Source organism: Lygodium microphyllum, chromosome 9, assembly GCF_053477565.2.
Source record: "Lygodium microphyllum isolate KBCC chromosome 9, Lygodium_microphyllum_v1.1.10, whole genome shotgun sequence".
Lineage (NCBI taxonomy): Eukaryota > Viridiplantae > Streptophyta > Polypodiopsida > Schizaeales > Lygodiaceae > Lygodium > Lygodium microphyllum.
Genome location: NC_141143.1, coordinates 97,944,138 through 97,961,695, shown reverse-complemented (window position 1 = coordinate 97,961,695; position 17,558 = coordinate 97,944,138). Strand labels below are relative to the sequence as shown.

The 17,558-nt window shown below is 47.4% G+C and overlaps 1 protein-coding gene and 1 pseudogene across 4 annotated transcripts in view; one reads left to right on the top strand and one right to left on the bottom strand.

Annotated features, from left to right (window-relative positions):
* ATM (Serine/Threonine-kinase ATM-like protein) overlaps positions 1-17,558 on the bottom strand; it is a 207,918-nt gene that overhangs the window by 40,085 nt on the left and 150,275 nt on the right. The gene's annotated exons all lie outside the window — the stretch shown is intronic.
* LOC148031338 (uncharacterized) lies at positions 302-1,965 on the top strand (annotated as a pseudogene).

Here is a 17,558-nt window from a genome sequence, read left to right as displayed (position 1 = left end):
CACTGATGGATGGAGTGACCGTAAGAAACGGGGTATCATCAACATACTCGTTTCATGTCCGCTTGGCACATATTTTTTGTGGGCCATAGACACCAGCAAGAGGGGAAGAAAAACGACCGGCCCATTCATCTACCGCCACATTTGGCAAGCTATCATTGAGGTACACATTGTCTTTTTAAAATTGCTTTCATTATTCATGAATCATAATTAGAATTTTCAAGTCATAATTCATCTCTCCTTGAAGCTTTTATAATTTGTGCCATGTATGATGTACTTGTAGGTGGGCCCATTGAATGTGGTGCAAGTTGTGACCGACAACGTATCCAATTGTCGGCGCATGGGCCATTTGCTTGAGGCCGAGTTTCCTTCGATCGTGTGGACTCCATGTGCAAGTCATTGTTTGGACTTGCTCATGGAGGACATCGGGAAGCTAAAATGGGTGAAGAGGGTGGTACACAAGGCTACATCTGTTGTCACATTCTTCATGGTGAAGGTCAAGGTGCTTGCGATGTATCGCGAGCATAGCAAACTTGAGTTGAAGAACCCTTCTTCAACTCGGTTTGCTTATATGTGTTTATTGTTGGAGCGGCTTTATGAGGTGCGGTCCGCCCTACGCCAAACAGTGGTCTCCACTCTATGGAATGAGTGGGATGAGCATGAGACAGGGGAGGCGAAAGCCGTGCAGCAGTATGCCTTGATGAGCAGTTTTGGCAGAAAGTCCGTGCTATTGTAATTGCCGTGACTCCCTTTTATAGGGTGTTGCGCGTGACTGATTGCGAGGGGTCCACCATGGGCCTTCTCGTTCACTTCTTCAGTGCGGCATTGGTGGAGGTACGGCTTGCACGATGATCACAGATTCTCAACGTGCATACATCATAGAGATAGCAGAGAGGAGATGGGCATAGATGCATAGGCCCATCCATGGTTTTGCAGCATTGATGCATCCGGCCTACAAGTCGACGGCGATCATGGATGACAGAGAGCTCCAATTAGATCAGCTTGCATATTTGACTCGTGTGGTCCCCATAGATGACCACAACACAGTCCTAGAGGAGCTTGGATGCTATGCAGATCAGAGAGGACATGTGGCATTTTCTTCTCCCACTTGTTGGAGAAGGGAGTCACTTGTAAAGCCTCTATTTTGGTGGCAAAATTTTGGATATTCGCTGGAGACTCTTCAGCCCTTGGCCATGAGAGTCCTTGCGCAGGATTGGTCTTCGGGTGCATGTGAGAGAAACTCGAGTGCCTATTCTCTCATTCACATGAAGATTCGCAATCGTCTTAGCACACGACAGTTAGAGCGGCTAGTCTATTGCCGTACTAACTTGTGCATGATGAAGGCCATGATGAGTATGGGTAGTCCAAAGCAGGTAAATAGCTAACCATAAAATGATAAGTCAAGTTTAATTTTTAAATTTGTTGATTTCAACTTGTTACAACTTACTTTACAGTATTATACTCAACAATTTAGTATTTATAATCTATTATCTTATGTGCATTGTGTAGGTGAATGTTGATACATTCAAGTTGACGGGCAACACTCTTGTGAGTGTACATCAGGAGGTCGATGAGGAGCAGATCTTTGCAGAGCTCTATAGGGAGCTCATAGCAACAGACACCCGTGACACTCGTAGTCAGCGTGCTCGTGGGCGAGGAGTTCGAGTTGCCAGCAGGGGCATGGTCATTCGATGCCCTCCGAGATCGACGAGGGGTGGTTCAGGTGGTTTGCAGACATATATGAGGTGGGGCTCTAGTAGCTCTCGTCCAGTTCCTGATGATGACATTCCCCCCTTGCCTACAGTTAGACCGTCATTGCCTAGGGAGCCATCATTTGATGATGATGGTAACTTTATCAATGAGGATGAGTATGAGAGTGCCTCATCATTCGATGACTAGGAGTCATCTTCAAACTCTCTTGATGAGCACTCAGATGATGATGATGCTGATGATAGTGATGCCTCATGAGTCATCCTAGCCTCTAGGCCTGAGCTCTCTCGAGTCTCACCCTTTTGTATCTACTTAGTACTATCACTAATGATTGTATCCAGTTTAACTCATTGATGATTGTATCATGTATTCGATACACTGTATTGTTCGGCGTTGTCCGCATGTTTGCTGCTCGAATGTGATTGCGAGGGCTTTTTACCTCATGTATTCAGCATATTTTGTAATGGCATTGCTAGTTTCACTTTAAACATGTGTTCTATTATTTATAGTTTTAAAAAAAAAATGAAGTTAATTTTTTTTTCATACTAATATCGTACCGTACCTTATAAAATCTTAAGGTACCATTTAGTATCGTATTTTATTGTACCGTACCATATCCTACTTTTCGTACCTGAGAACTATGTCTGTAAGTGTGGGAAAGAATGTGAGAATGATAATACTTTGAACTTAACCAGCTTGATTAATTATCACCATGAAAGTTAGCTAGAAGAATTTAGAAACTAGAATAGAAAGATAGATAGTTATGCACAAATCAATTATCATAATGAACAAAAGTGAAACAAATTTAAAAGGCAATGACAAATGTATACCTCAATGATAGCTTGTTGAATGTGGCAGTAGATGAATGCGCCGGTCATTTTTCTCCCCCTCTTGCTGATATCTACAGCCCGCAAAAAGTAAGTGCCGAGTGGACATGAGACGAGTATGCTAATGATGCCCTGCTTCTTATGATCACTCCATCCATCGATGAGAATAGAGCAACCATATTTTACTCATGCGGCCTGAATAGGATCAAGGGCTCTATCAATCCTCTCCTCCTCATCAATCTTTTTCGTCCTCATGTTGTTGTATGTGACATTGGTCCATCCTTCACATGGACCCACGTTGGCAATGGCTTTTACAATCTTCTTCCATTGCTCTTGCTTTAAGACATTGAATGCAATATTCCACTCAATCACCGTGCGCGCAATTTCAATGTCCGTAAGTCGTTGCCTTTCTCTAAGAAAGGCAATCGATCCATGCACATGATCGAGAGCTTGCAAAAGAGAGGATTGTCTCTCTGACATCGCATGAGCGTCCACTCTGTCTTTTACTGGAGCTGGATGCGGATGTAAAGCCCCCACCACCAATGGTAGAGGCCTCTCCCACATTGGCTGATACACCCACATTCGATACTTCCTTGTTAGTAGGCATAGGAGTTGGTGCCGATGTTTTGAGGAATCTCCTTGCATGGAGCAACTTGCCCCCCCATCTTGGAAAGATGTTGAAGAAGCCGAGTTGGACCACTTAAGACCCGCGTCAAGGGGAATCACCCACCTATCGGCGTGCCCACAAGCATGGGAAGCGTATCTCAACATGTCATGAGGAAACAACTAGTGCGGGGCTAAAAAACGAAGGGCCCTTCTTGAGGGCCTAAGTGTATTGTGAAGGCAACACGAAGGCACGCGAGCATAACACGGCGCGCATGCGCAAGGCACAAGGTTCGCAGGCATGGGATGGCGCAATATCAACCTACTCTCCACCACGACGCGACACCGCGGGTGAGGTAAGGCTTCCTGCAATACTTGCATGTCCAATGGTAGGAGTTGGACTTCTTTGTGTCCCTCTCCACATGGACGCATGCAAATTGAAGGCCTCGTTCTTCTCATGAGTCATGGTGCCGATGATGGATGAAGAGGCTTGGGGAAGAGAGAGAGAGGGGGGGGGGGGGGGAAGTGAGATGCTGGAATCTCGACTCTTGAAACTTGAAAGTTGAAAGAGAGAGAGAAGCCCGAGGGTTGGGGTAAAGTTGAAAGAGCAAGAGTGAGAGAGGAGTTAAGAATGACAAATGCTTTGATAGGGTGCGAGATAGAGGGGATGGGAGATGAGATTTGAGAATGGCAAATGCTTTGATAGGATGCGAGAAAGAGAGGATGGGAGATGAGAATGACAAATCACAAGTCCATTCAAGATATAAGAGAGGAAGATGAGAATGGTAAATGCTTGCTGAATTGGTGTGGATGTATGGAGGAGAGAAGCATCTTTTGTAGAGAAAGAAGGGTCAAAGTTCAAATAGTCCATTCTTGGAATGTGAAACCTATTCCGAATTGTAATTTTGTTGAGGGCTTTGAAGTCCACACACATGCACCAAGTTCCATATTTCTTCTGCACTAAGGACTAGAGAGCAAAAAGGTGAGTAGCTGGGTCTTATCAGATCCTTATCCAAGAGCTCATTTGGTTGCTTCATGATCTTCTCTTGTTGTGTTGGACTCATACGATAGGGTGGCCTATTTGGAGGTGAGCTCACAAGAATGAGATAAATGTGATTATCTTCTGGCCTCTCTGGTGGTAACTCGTTAGGTAAAGTATTTGCAAAACAACCTTCATACTTCTTTACGAAACTCATTCAGTCCTTGCTCATATCTGAGATGCACTTTTCAATTCTAGACTCTTTGTTAGAATGTTTAATAAAAATCAATACGAGGAAACAAACTTTGTTATTGCTTTACAAATTTGTACATGGGATAAGATGGGAATAGAGTTTCCTTTCACTCCCATATCAAAAAATACATTTTTACCCTTGAAAGGGAATCTAAACTCATCAATCAATGGCTGGATCTATTCTTCTATGTCAAGCTATTCCTAATACATCACAATGATCAAGATCTCCCATGACAAAACTCTCATGATCTACATAATCTCCTATCTCAATTCGTAGTTTTCCAAGAATGGGAGTAACTTCAGACTCCATTACTTGAAAAGCAGCACCTAACATTTCCGATGTTCCAAACCTCTCCGTTGGTACATACAGAGGATGGATATTATGATATGCAACCCTTGTATCAAAATGAATGAGAGCAGGTTGATTAGCAATCTTACCCCGAGCCATAAAAAGCTTCCTTTTCTCTGACGGAGTTTCATCTTGTTGCAAGGATTCCTTGGGTACAGCATTTGCTTGAGGTGTCTTTTGGGACTTGTTTTCCTTCTTTGCCTTATTAGGACATTGATAAGCCATGTGGTGGTCTATCTCCATCCTTATGCTTTCGTTCTTGTTTATTTGATTTCTTTTGGTCAAACATCTTGATCTTCTTCCTTTGTGGTTCTTTTGAGGCTTTACCAAGCATCCATGGCATATGCAATTCTTCAGCTTCTAAGGCCACATCTTGGGCCACTTCCAAAGTATCAGGCTTTGTCACCTTGATGAAGGGGATGCAATGGCAGTGGAGAAGGAGAAGTGGAAGACGTGGGAGAGAAGAGCACACACAATGTAGGTGCTATCCAATTGAACTGACAGCTTTATTGCACTATCATATTATATATGAATAAAGAATGGGCGGTCACAGTATACACGGGTAGGCCCAGAGGCCTTTTACCCCAACAACCTCCCACTAAAAGGTCAATGTGGCTAGGGAGTGAAAACAAGGAAAATAAAAAAAGACAAGGTGAGGAATCACAACATCTCACCCAACGCCCAATCGGAAAGCGAGCTGTGCAAGAAGTGTCAAGAACCTCTGCAGAAGAAGAGTCAAGCATCCCTGAGTCCATGACATCCAGGAGATAAGTGATTCCACAGCTCCATACAATGGAGCAATCCAAGAATGCTTCTCATGAAGCAAGCACAACTCATCAGTGCACGGCTGTAAAGCATCAGAGTCGCGCATAGCATCAGCGTGGCGCATATAAGACAGCAGAGAGCAGTCAAACTCTCCAGAGTCAATCACTGAAAGAGGGCCAACATCCCGAACACTCGTCCAACGGGGTCTCAAGACTACATGTGGCCTCAGCGAAGCGGAAGACTGACATATGGCTAGCTGTCTAGCTGCAAAACTACAAGAAAACGGCTCTCATGAGCCTGCAAGGGGTCTAGCAACTGACCACCAACATCCTGACCTTGACTGCTATGCATAGCTACGTCATTTGGGCCAAAAAGTGCCTCATTTTCAACATAAACAGCTTGCTGTAATGGCACTGTAGCTGCTGTAAAATCAGCCATAAAGTGTACTGAACGCTCATCAAGAGGGCTAAGAGGTGTCTGCATCTCATAGAAGACAGCATGAGGGCTGCATACGACCTGCTGGGCATCCAAATACCATAATCTGTAGGCCTTAAAGTCACCATCTCCATAACCAAGGAGGATACATCTACGTGACATAGGCTCCGGCAGCCAAACATCCTCAAGTAATCATAGGAGGGTTGCATGCCACTCTATGCCTCATGGGGTGTAATACCATCCAAGGTCAAGCACGGCATCCTGTTAACCAAATAGACTGTTGTCATAAGGGCCTCAGCCCAAAAGCAATAAAACAACCCAGCTGTGGTAAGCATAGAAGCAACCTTTGCCTGTAAGGTCAAACACATGCCATGAGCAATCCCATAATACCGTGGGCACAAGAAATCAATGCCATACTGCTGACAAGAGGTCCGAAAGCTAGGAGAGAGAGCATGACTCTCATAATCCATCTGCAAGCACCTAGGCCTGCTACCAACAGAATCCATAAACCTATCAAGCATAACTGCAGCATCCTCAATTTGCACCAAGGGAAAAGCCCAAACACGATGGGTAGCATGATCAACAAAGGTCACAAAGGACTACGCTCCACCAAGTGATTGGGAAGGCATAGGTCCATATACTACACAATCGACAAGATCTAGAGGAGCATGCCTCATACGATCGCCGTAAGCCAAGGGGGCTCTGCAAAGACCAAGAGTACAATCAAGGCAAGCATCAAGATCTGTAAGTGACATAGGAGGCAGCAATGAGTCTGAACGAGACAAGATCTCCATCTCTCTATGGTGCACATGGCCTAGGCGATAATGCCATAACAATGCATGTGGTATCCGGATAACTGCAACCATAGAATCTTCCACATGAGAGACATGCACTGGGTAATGAGAATCAACTCGAGAACCTCTGGGCAAAACCAAGCAACCATGACAGATCTTCCATGACCTATCCTGAAGAGAAACAAAGCAACCTGCATCATGCAACTGAGTGACAGAAATTAGACTCTTACTTAGCATGGGAACGTGTAGAACATCCCTGAGCATAAGAGAAGTCCCATTAGGCAAAGCTAGGTGTATGTTCCTTGTACCAACAATAGCATAAGTCTGCTCAAGGCCCAGATCAATACATCCATCAACCTCCCTATAAGAAGAGAACCATGCTCTATGAGGGGTAACATGACGAGATGCCAAACAATCCAAAAGCCAAGCATAGGCATAGGCTTGATCACTAAGCAAGTAAGATGTAGGGAAACTAGATGACAGGAGTACATGCTCAACTGCATCATCATGGGTAACATGTACCTCACTACTAGTAGCAGTGGTATCACCTACTGCATCTGTTGTATTTCTGACTCTTTGCTCATGTCGAGTCCGTCTTTGTCTCTGCTGCTCTCTAATCCATTTGAAACATTTCCTTTTAACATGCCCAAGCTTCCCACAATCGAAGCATATATCCGTAGAAGAAGAAGATGATGAAGCAACTGAAGCCTCATCAGTAGGACTATCCAAAGCATCTGAAGAGCTCAAGGAGTGTAGGGCTGCCCCAACAGAGGGAACCTGCTCATCAAGACAACCGTCTGTAAGTGCATCAGTGGTAGAAGCATGCTGCTGCAAGGACTCATCCATCCGTAACGGAAAAGGGAGCATAGAGGCATCAAGCAAAGATGCAGAAGCTCCCATATGAACAAGCCTTGTAGGTAACTGCATGACATAGCCAACCACAACAGTGTAAAAGCCAAGACATCTGTCATAAGAGCATATCGATTTCAGCCAGGAAATCAGCCCATAACCATATGTGTAAGCATGACTCTGCAGTAGATCAAACCACATAGTAGTATCCAAGTCAATGCAAGACCGATAAGTGGCATAAGATCCTGCAATGGTCAAGCTCCAAGAGAAGCCCAAGTACCTATACAACAACATCCATATAAGCGGCTCCGTAAGGTATATGACAGTAGACCATGTGCATAGACGGGCAAGCATACATAGCATCTGCTCCCTGATTTGCATGGGCAAAAGCAACCCAACTAGCATAGAGGCTAGGCAACAGAGAAGCATAAAAGCCATAATGACTGCGAAGCCCAAGCACTCTCAATAAGTCCACTAGTCAACCAAAGAACCCGCAAAAAATCCAAACACCAGGGAGCAATCAAAGCTCAAGTATCCAACTGCGAAAGAGTAGAGCAATCACTGCTCATACATAAGTCTGCATCACCCAAACATCAGGATCCATACTTTGAAGCACAAAGGCCAGATAGCATCAAAACTGCATACGGAATAAGCCAACCAAATGTCAAACTGCTCAATGGAATACTCGATGAAAGTCAAGATGAAGTCGGAACATTTGCCATCCTGTAGCCAAGCCCAAAAGCATCCACTACAGACATCATAGCCTAACGGGTCGTACAATCATCACTCAAGTGATAGGTACTAGTGAATTGTCTCAAGTGACTGCCATCTGCAAATAAAAAATGACAGTGAAACCATAAATCGAGCTCTAAATCTCAGCTCAAAGTGATTCCGGAGCATAAAACATCAATGTGGCATCATCCAAATACATGAATACATCATCCCCAGTAGCCGGGAGCACCCATAGACCAATAGGCATAGCCGAGTATAGCATTAAATAGCTTCAGCCCTGCTCATAACAGCAGCAAAATGACTGCTAAACAGAGGTAATCTAGGGCCAAACTCAGCACCAAAACCAAGTCATAACATGGGCATAACATTCCCAAGCATGGGGGGTACCAACCGGGCATACATAGGCATCCAATGACCATCAACCATAAGCAACTGTGCTTCAGCCCTGTTCATAACAGGAGCATATAACCTGTGAAAACTGAGCGAAACAGTGCTCAATCGAAGCTCAAACCCAAGTCAAACCAGAGGCACATCATCTCCGAGTATCCAGGCACCAGACGGGACCATTCAAGCATCAAATGCCAATGCCACTAAGCCCAAGCAACAAATGCCAATGTTACACTGCTGTGTAATGTCTGTGAGCTACTGTAAACAGTCCTGGGACTCTGCAAATCAGACCCAAAACATCACCCAAGTCAAATGCAAGTGTCAATGCTCAATGCCAAGTGCCCGAGGGCTCCAAATGAGCCAAAATCAAGTGCCAAAGGAGGGGGAGAGCTGCTGTTGTGACTGTCAATGCTGAAGACACATATGGGAGGGCTGCGTGATTGCGCCAACTGTAAATGCTGGTCCTGGGGCTGCAAAAAATGGTGGCCAAACTTCGGAGGGGTCCGATTAAAGCCAAGGAAGGCCTCAAACAAGCCAAAGGTGGGGGGGGGCAGCCAAGCTTCAAGGTGAAGCTCCAATGGTGGCCACACTTCAAGAAACCCTGTTGTACCTGTGAATGTTTGAGAATACCTGTGGAGGAAGATCTCGAAGCTCGCGTGCATGGCCGGGAAGCGCTCCAGAGATCCCGCTCTGATACCAGTTGAAGGGGATGCAATGGTAGTCGAGAAGAAGAAGTGGAAGACGCGGGAGAGAAGAGCACACACAATGTAGGTGCTGTCCAACTGAACTGACAGCCTTATTGCACTATCATATTATATATGAATAAAGAATGGGCGGTCACAGTATACACTGGTAGGCCCAGAGGCCTTTTACTCCAACACTTGATAGCTCCCCGTACCGTCAGATGTAATCCATGGATAAGCTTTCTCATCTCCGGAACTTCATTAAGAGATGTAAATTTAAGAGAAACAACTGCAAACCTATTGATATATGTTTCAATATTGTCTCCATGGCTTTTCTTCAGCTCATCCCATTCTTGTTGCACATTAGCTTCAAAGAATGAAGGCATAAACTATTTATTGAACATATAAACTCTTTTCAAGACTCGGATTTCTTTTCCTCTTGAATAACTTTGAGCCACCAATTCAAAGCGGCATCCTTCAAATGCATTTTAATCATTTTAAATTTCGATTTTTCTATATAATCTTCACCAGCAAAAGCAACATGAAACTGTCTAGTAAAAGACACAGCTTTTTGAGAATCTCTCTTACCATAGAAAGCGTAAAACTTAACGCTCTTCTCTCCAAGCTTGAACTCTCTTATAGCATCGCTTTTTTTTTCCTAAAAGCATCTTTGGAGATTAAGCTATCGTGGAAATGGTTGGTTCTTTGACCTCCTTTGTGCCCTTCTCCATGAAGTAATTCTTGGGAGACAAGAGGAGGCAACTTGTGTATGATGAGACTTTAAAGTTACCGCTTGTGGATCCTCAAATGATAGGTGATATGTTACCTTTCATAGACTTAGTTGCATCAATAACATTGATACCTTTCATACTGAGATAAGCCTTCACAACCCTAGTACCATTTTGTCTCAAGAGCCTTCTTGACAAGGAAACCTTTAAAGACCTTTGATTTAGCCTAGGCTTTAGCCCTTCTCTCCATCAAAGCTTGAATTTCTAGATCGGCTTCCAGCTCCTTGTTTCTTTGTATCTTTTCATAATTAGAGAAGCATACAGATACAGAGTGTTGGGACCCTTCCAGTTGTTCAGTGAAATTCTCCTCTTTACCTCTTGGCATGGTCAAAAAGTTGAGCCCAAAGATCGTCACCTAGAAACGTTCTTGCAAAGAAGAAGCCCTTGCTCTAATATACTAATGTCAGCGGAATTGCGACAGTGGGTCTGCTCCATGCCAACACGCTGCTGCCCGCAATCGCACCTCCTCGTCCCCCCTTCCTGTCACGCCATCGCCCTTTACCCTCCTAGCCGCCATCACGTGCCCCCTCCCCCCTGCCACAACCCCTTGCCTGCCTACCATCGCGCCCCCTCCCCAAGCGCTCCTGCCTGCCTTCGCGCCTACTCTCCCCCCCCGCCCGACATGCCATCAACACCCCCCCATCACCACTCTTTTAGGCAGCATGTCATTGTGACCGGGCAACCAAGGTAGTGCCTACGCTGCCATGACTTTGGGCATCAGGTAGTTGACTGTATGCACTTCGGAGCCAAGGCGACTCCATCGATAGGCCCACAGGTGGATGCTAACGGCTTCACAAGGATCTAGAAACGTTAGAGAGGGAGACGGCAAGGTGGATGCTAACGGCTCCATCGATAGGCCCACAGGTGGATGCTAACGGCTTTACAAGGATCTAGAAACGTTAGAGAGGGAGACAGCAAGGGGGGCCACAGCCAGCTCCGCAAACACAGCCTCGTCAACAGGGAGCAGGAGGGCGAGCAATGCCCCTCTGCAGAGCACTCCACAACCCCCCTATCTGCCCACTGGGCAGGGCCGCAGGCCCCCACGTCCACCACCTGCGCCACAAACTACCGCACCGGAGAGCCCACACCCCCCACATCCACTCTCCCCTACTCTCTTCTAGGACCCCCAGCCCCCCCGCCATGCATCTCTGACCATCCCTCGGTCTTCTTCCCCCCCATCAACCCCCTGTCGAGCACCCCCTCCAATCCGCCCCTAGTTCTGGTGATCCCACCCAGAACCACCTCCCCCTCACAGGAGGTGATGAGCCCCACACGCCTACATCCTCCTTGCACCAGCAGTTCTCCCCCTCCCATACAGCCACCAGCTTATTTGCCCTTGCCACTCGTCACACTTTCCAGAGACAGGCACAGCTGTTGCTACAAGAGTTCTTCCGCAGTGGCCCATGGTCCTACCTGAGAGTTACAGAGCGCAGAGAGTTCCCACTACCTCTAGAGGTGGAGATCTTCGAGGTTCGCAAGTCAAGGAGGGGCAAGGTCCATCTACTAGCACCATCAGATGGACCAAACTATGCCTTCTTCTTTCAGTCCTCCCACTCAAGGGTTTGGATGACGACACAGATAGAGGAGTTAAAGAGTCAGGTGGAGGACCACATCTCCCAATGGATGGGAGATGAAGGATTAGCATTGTTCGTGCAACAGTGGCCTGGTTGCATAATGGACATTAACTGGTGGGCTGGTGCTAAGGTCCCGCACCTGAGCATCATTTTTCGAGCCCCTCCACAATGGAAAGCTCCGCAGGATGTGATCAAGTGGCCCTTGGCACAAGCGGCCCGTTTATACCAGTGCACAGAGTCACGACTCTCAGCATGGCTGATTGAAGCATTGATAGTACCACTTGGAGCATCTATCACCCATATGGTCCGGTCGAGGGCCACCATGGGGGATTGAAGTTCTGCATCCAAACCTGCAGCAAAGCGCACTTGCATGCCTCATAGTTTCTCCTCCTCATCAGCAGCTTTCACACCGAATAGATGCCTATTCAGTCAGTCACAGGTTTCCCCATGAGCTTACACCTTGCATAATGGAATGTGAACAGTCTCCACTACAGTGGGGCACGTGGTTCTAGGAGGTTGATTGTTCAGCAAGAGTTGCAGCCTGCCCTTGCCGGACGGATCGACATCCTAGTTTTACAAGAGCTCAAGCTCATGCCCACCCAGGCCCAGCAGGTAGGAAAGGTACTCCCGGGTAGCTCCCGCAGTTATTGGGAGCGTGCCATAGGTGCCCATGGCGTATGCACCTCTATCGGCCCGACTCTCACCGCCTATGTACGAGATCACAGGACGATAGTTGCAGGGAGGGTTTTATGGATCAGACTGAACATTGGGGGCTTGTGCCTAGGAGTCCTCAATGTCTATGCCCCTACGGAGGCTAGGGCACGCAGTAGGTTCTGGGTGGAGATCGCAGAAGGACTCCCAGAGGTGGACTCCTAGATCGTTGGAGGAGACATCACTAACCTGGAGGCGTTGGAGGACCAACAGGGCAGAGGCAGAAACTACCAGGGCATCGCCGGGAAGGAGTAGGAAGCATGGGAGGTATTTTTATTGGTAGTAGGTGCACGCGATGCCTGGAGAGACCCTGCCTTCCATAGGAGGGAGAGGTCCTGCACTTCTCCTGAGGATACAAGCCGTTAGGTGGAGTCCTGCTGGAGCGGTTGGACAAATTTTATGTGGAAGAGTGGAGAGGCTCTCGTGGAGGCCAGATAGGGCAGTTGGCGAGCACCACGTTGTCCGATCACTGCCTGGTTCTCCTGACACTAGACCCCCTAGCATCTGCCCTAGACACACGATCTTGTTGGATCCCTGTTTCGATCTATAGGAAGGAGGAGGTGACGAGACAGATAGAGTAGCTTTGGACTAGAGAATGGGGCAGGAGGGATCAAATCGCAGAGAAGGTTGCAGAGGTCCTAGCTGAATCGAGCAGAATCTGCCAAGAGGCAGCCATCCAGGCCACGGAGCAGAGCTGGGAAGAGGAGAGAGCACTCTGATAGGACATTGTAGCCACGCAGAGATTACTACAGGAGGCACGTGGGGATCCCACCCTCCATGCACAGGAGGTGCGAGCACGAGCAGCCATTGCGGGTCTAGAGGACAGGTGCTCAGAGTTCGCCTTCTGCACCTCAGCAGCTTTCTAAGCGCAGAAGGGGGATACGATGTGCAAGGAGTTGTTCTAGGTGCACCAGCCTCACACCTTAGGGGAGCAGATACGCAACCTCTGAGATCAGTATGGAAGGACTCGGTCTAGCTCAGATGAGGTGATGGAGATTGCCACTAACTACTACAGTCACGTTTTCCAGTAGGAGATAGCCTTAGCTAGAGGACAGTGATGTAGGCAGCAGGTTTGGGATCACGTCCAGTCCCTCGTCACAGAGGAGATGGGATGCTCCCTTCTAGCCCCCTTCACAGAGAAGAAACTAGAATAGGCTTTCCATATCCAAGACAGGCAGAAATGCCTGGGAGAGGATGGCCTCTCCAAGGTTTTCTTTATTACCTACTGGGAAGCGGTGAAGGACCCTCTCTTGATGGCCTTTGAGGAGATTTTCACTTCAAGACAGATGCTAGGGAGCCTTTTGGCAGGTCTCATCAGTCTTCTCCCCAAAGGGGGAGATCGATTGGAGCTTTCCCAGTGGAGACCGAACACCTTATTGTCAGCGGCCTATAAGGCATTGGCAAAGATGATTGGTAGGCGACTACGCCCCATGCTGCCAGACATCATCCATGTCACATAGACAGCCTTTGTCCAAAACAGGAGCATCCTGGACAAAGTATTTACATTCTTTGAGGCGACAAAGTGGGCTCAGCACAGTGGGCAGAGACTAACCATACTTCTCTTGGATTTCGAGAAAGCTTATGATAGGGTGGACCGGGATTTCCTAGAGGGCACCATGGCAAGGTTGGGTTTCCCCCAGGCTTGGATTCACAGGGTCTCCGCACTTTACAGATTGGCCACCAGCAGGGTTCTCATAGGTGGTAGGTGTGCGGAGGAGTTTCGACTGGAGAGATTGGTCCGGCAGGACTGTCCCCTAGCCCCGTACCTGTTCCTACTCTTTGCAGAGGCGATGTCTCACTTCCTCAGGTCTCGTGTGAGCGGTTTACGTGGCCTCTGACTTCCAGTGAGAGAGGAGACGAAGTTGCTAGTCTCAGAGTATACAGACGATAGCACACTCTACATAGAGGACAATGAACTGATGTTGGAGAGAGTGAAGCTGGCCCTTGAGGTGTTCTATTCAGTAGCGGGAGTAAAAATCTACTGGCGAAAGTTGGTTGGTTTTCTCATAGACCCGAACTCTAGCACAGAGTGGGGCGGCCACCTTGGATTTAGATGAGTGAGCAGAGGGCAACCTGTCCGGTACCTAGGATTCCAGGTGGGACTCGACATCACTCCTGCCCAACAGTTTCTTCTAGTCCTCGATTCTATTCGGAGAAAGCTGACCTATTGGAGCACGGCTTGTCTCTGATTAGCCGGCTGAGCCTTGATGGTTAACCAGGTCCTCCTAGCAATGGCTTGGTACATTGCCTCATGTTGGTGTTTCTCCTCATCTTGCGTAGTGCAGCTTCGCCGCCTTGTGCGCAACTTCTTTTGGTCCGCATCCGACGGCTCCAGGGATTCCTGGGCCAACGTGGCATGGGGAACCATCATACGGCATCGGTCAAAGGGAGGGCTCGGAATCATAGACCCAAAGTTTTAGAGTATGGTCCTCTTGGGCAAGCTAGTTGTACGCGGCCTCACATCGGGAGGGAATACCTAGAAGGTCTTACTACAGGAGGGTCTTCAGGATTGTAGACCGAGGCTTGGCGGTAAGTGGAGGCCATCCCTAAGATGGATCTTCATGTCAGCCCAGATCACCCCCCCAAGTCATCTTTCCTACGTAGCTTGCTCCACGTGTGGTAGGGCCTCCCTAAGGCCCTAATCCAAAGCCCCCTAGGTTGCCAGGAGGAGATAGACCGTCAACCGGTGATCTTGAACCCCTAGGTCAAAGATCGGGAAGGGGCACACATTGGTGAGCGCCCCCACATCCAGTAGGCTGGTTGGGAGGCTGGCCTGGCTCATATCATCAGGACATGGCGGGAGGTGTACACGATGACGAACGAGGAGGTGTTGCAGCGAGTACCAGGCTGCCAGAGAGAAGTGGTGTTGAGGCGAAGGGAGATAGACACAGCAATACATCTCGAGTGGCTTGCTTCCCGAGACGAGTGCCGATAGAGCTAGGGGAGGTATGGGCAACTAGGTTTTCACCAACAGGCATCCCGCTACAAGTGGCAGGTAGAGTGGGCAGCGCCCGGTGGGGGACTTTGTTCACTGTCTAGAAGGGGAAGGGCATCTGGCCCTTGATAGAGGGTAGCAAGATGAGGGATTAGTTGCCCTTTCATGGAGGAGGATTTGGGTGGTGGGCCTTCAGGGGAAGACATGGCAACTGGGCCCCTCTGTTCTCTGGAAGGAGCTCAAGGAGTGGTGCCTTTGGATCTGGGAGAGCATACCACTTGATGAGCTAGAGTGGAATCTAGGAGAGTGGCTATGGCCGGCCACGGCAGTCGCCAAGAAGCCACCGAGGTTCTTGGAATACACTGCCAGGATTGACAGACACGTACTAATAAGGGAGGACATGGATTGGGCGCCGTCACATAGCAGACACTGGGCAAAGCACAGCATCACAGAGCCGTTTTGACGAACCTTTTGGTGCTGCCTATGGGATAGTTGGAGGCCGAGGAGGGTATCATACTTCTTATGGCTAGTGGTACATGGAGGCTTCGCGGTGGGAATTTGGCTTGGCCAGATACAGAAGGAGGGAGATTGTAAGCACTGTCTTTGGTCATGTGAGGAGGCACAGCTCGTGTGCAGAGGGCGTGCCGCATCCTTCGCCATATAGCACCCAGCCTTGGATATATTTCATGGGAAGCTTTCTGTTGGCAGGCAGTCAGCCACGGCCGGCACCTTCTGTATGAGGCCTGCACCTTCTATATGAGGTTGGTCTGGAGGCGCTACCCATCCGTCATGTACTAGAGCCCACAACAGACCGCTCCGAGGTATGGGAGATCATAGGGAGTCTTACTGGATGGTATATCTGGAAGGCGCCGTATCAAGAGACTTTTCGTAGAGAGAGACTTTCAGCACAACCGACCTTAGCAGAGCTCTGGACCTCCATCATCCATTTCCTCCGCGACAGTTGGGGACAGGTGCAAGGCGAGTCCAGGGCTCGTCAGGACCTTCGTAGTCATTTCATGCAAACCTGGGGTGGGCAGGACTTGTTTTTTGTGATGTAGGCAAGCAGCCCCAGATGGCGATACACCCCCCCTACATGGCTTCTTGCCCCCATTCCCCCCAGACCGCCTTGAGAAGCTTGTATTCATGATGTATTTGTGACTTTGCATCAGCTCCAACTAATCTGTTAAGCATGAGCACTCCGTTGTAATCAGTTTTTTTGAGTAATATAATCAGCCACATTTTATTTGCAAAAAAAAAAACTAATGTAAGCGTGGGAAGAATGTGAGAATGACAATACTTCAAACTTAACCCACTCGATCAATTATCACCATGAAAGTTACGAGAGAGAGAGAGAGAGAGAGAGGACACCATGTTGAGAGGAAAACTCGCCCCTCTTCCTTTTCAATAATTTATTGAAATAAAACCACGGGCACCAAGTGCATGAACCATATACAAAAGGTCTAATTTGCTACAATTCTGAAAATTAGAGTTGTGAAACCCTAATTTCTGCAGACTTCGGCAGCTAGTTGATTTTCTTATTTAGTGCTTGGATTAGATCAAGCTAAGTAGAAAGTGTTTCTTGGGTGAGAGATAGATAGGAGGATACAAAGCAGGAGGCTGAAGTTTTAGCATGAGAGGTGATTTCAAACGAAGAGAGAGACGTTCAATATATAGGTGTGGGACTTCGGTACTCAAAAGCGGAAAGTGGAGGCTACAAATGACAAAGTATTTGTTGAAAATGACAAGTATAGGAATACTTCTCTTCAAAATGACACATGTCCTCTTCTAGATGCCACATGTCACTTTTTTGGACAAAGAAGATTCCAAACCTTCTACTATAAAAATATCTCAAATGGTTAAGAATTTGAGATAGCTCTTGAACATAAAATTGTTCCTTGTGAAATTCCAAAGCCCTTGACGCAAATAGAATTTCCATTTGAGCAACTTCCAAAAAAAATAACCTCCTAAATTTTAGTAAACGCCAAAAGCTCATAAGCATCTGGTTTCAATTTTTGAAACCACTCGCTATATAAGCTTCTAGTCAATGTAACTATTTGAGTGTAAAAGTCTTAGTCGTTTGAGCTTTTTGTTTAATCTGACTGCTTGACTAAACTTTTAATTTTTCTTGGGCATCTCATCAATGACGACCATGTACAATTATAGGGCGTTCTAACCATTGGCCACCCTT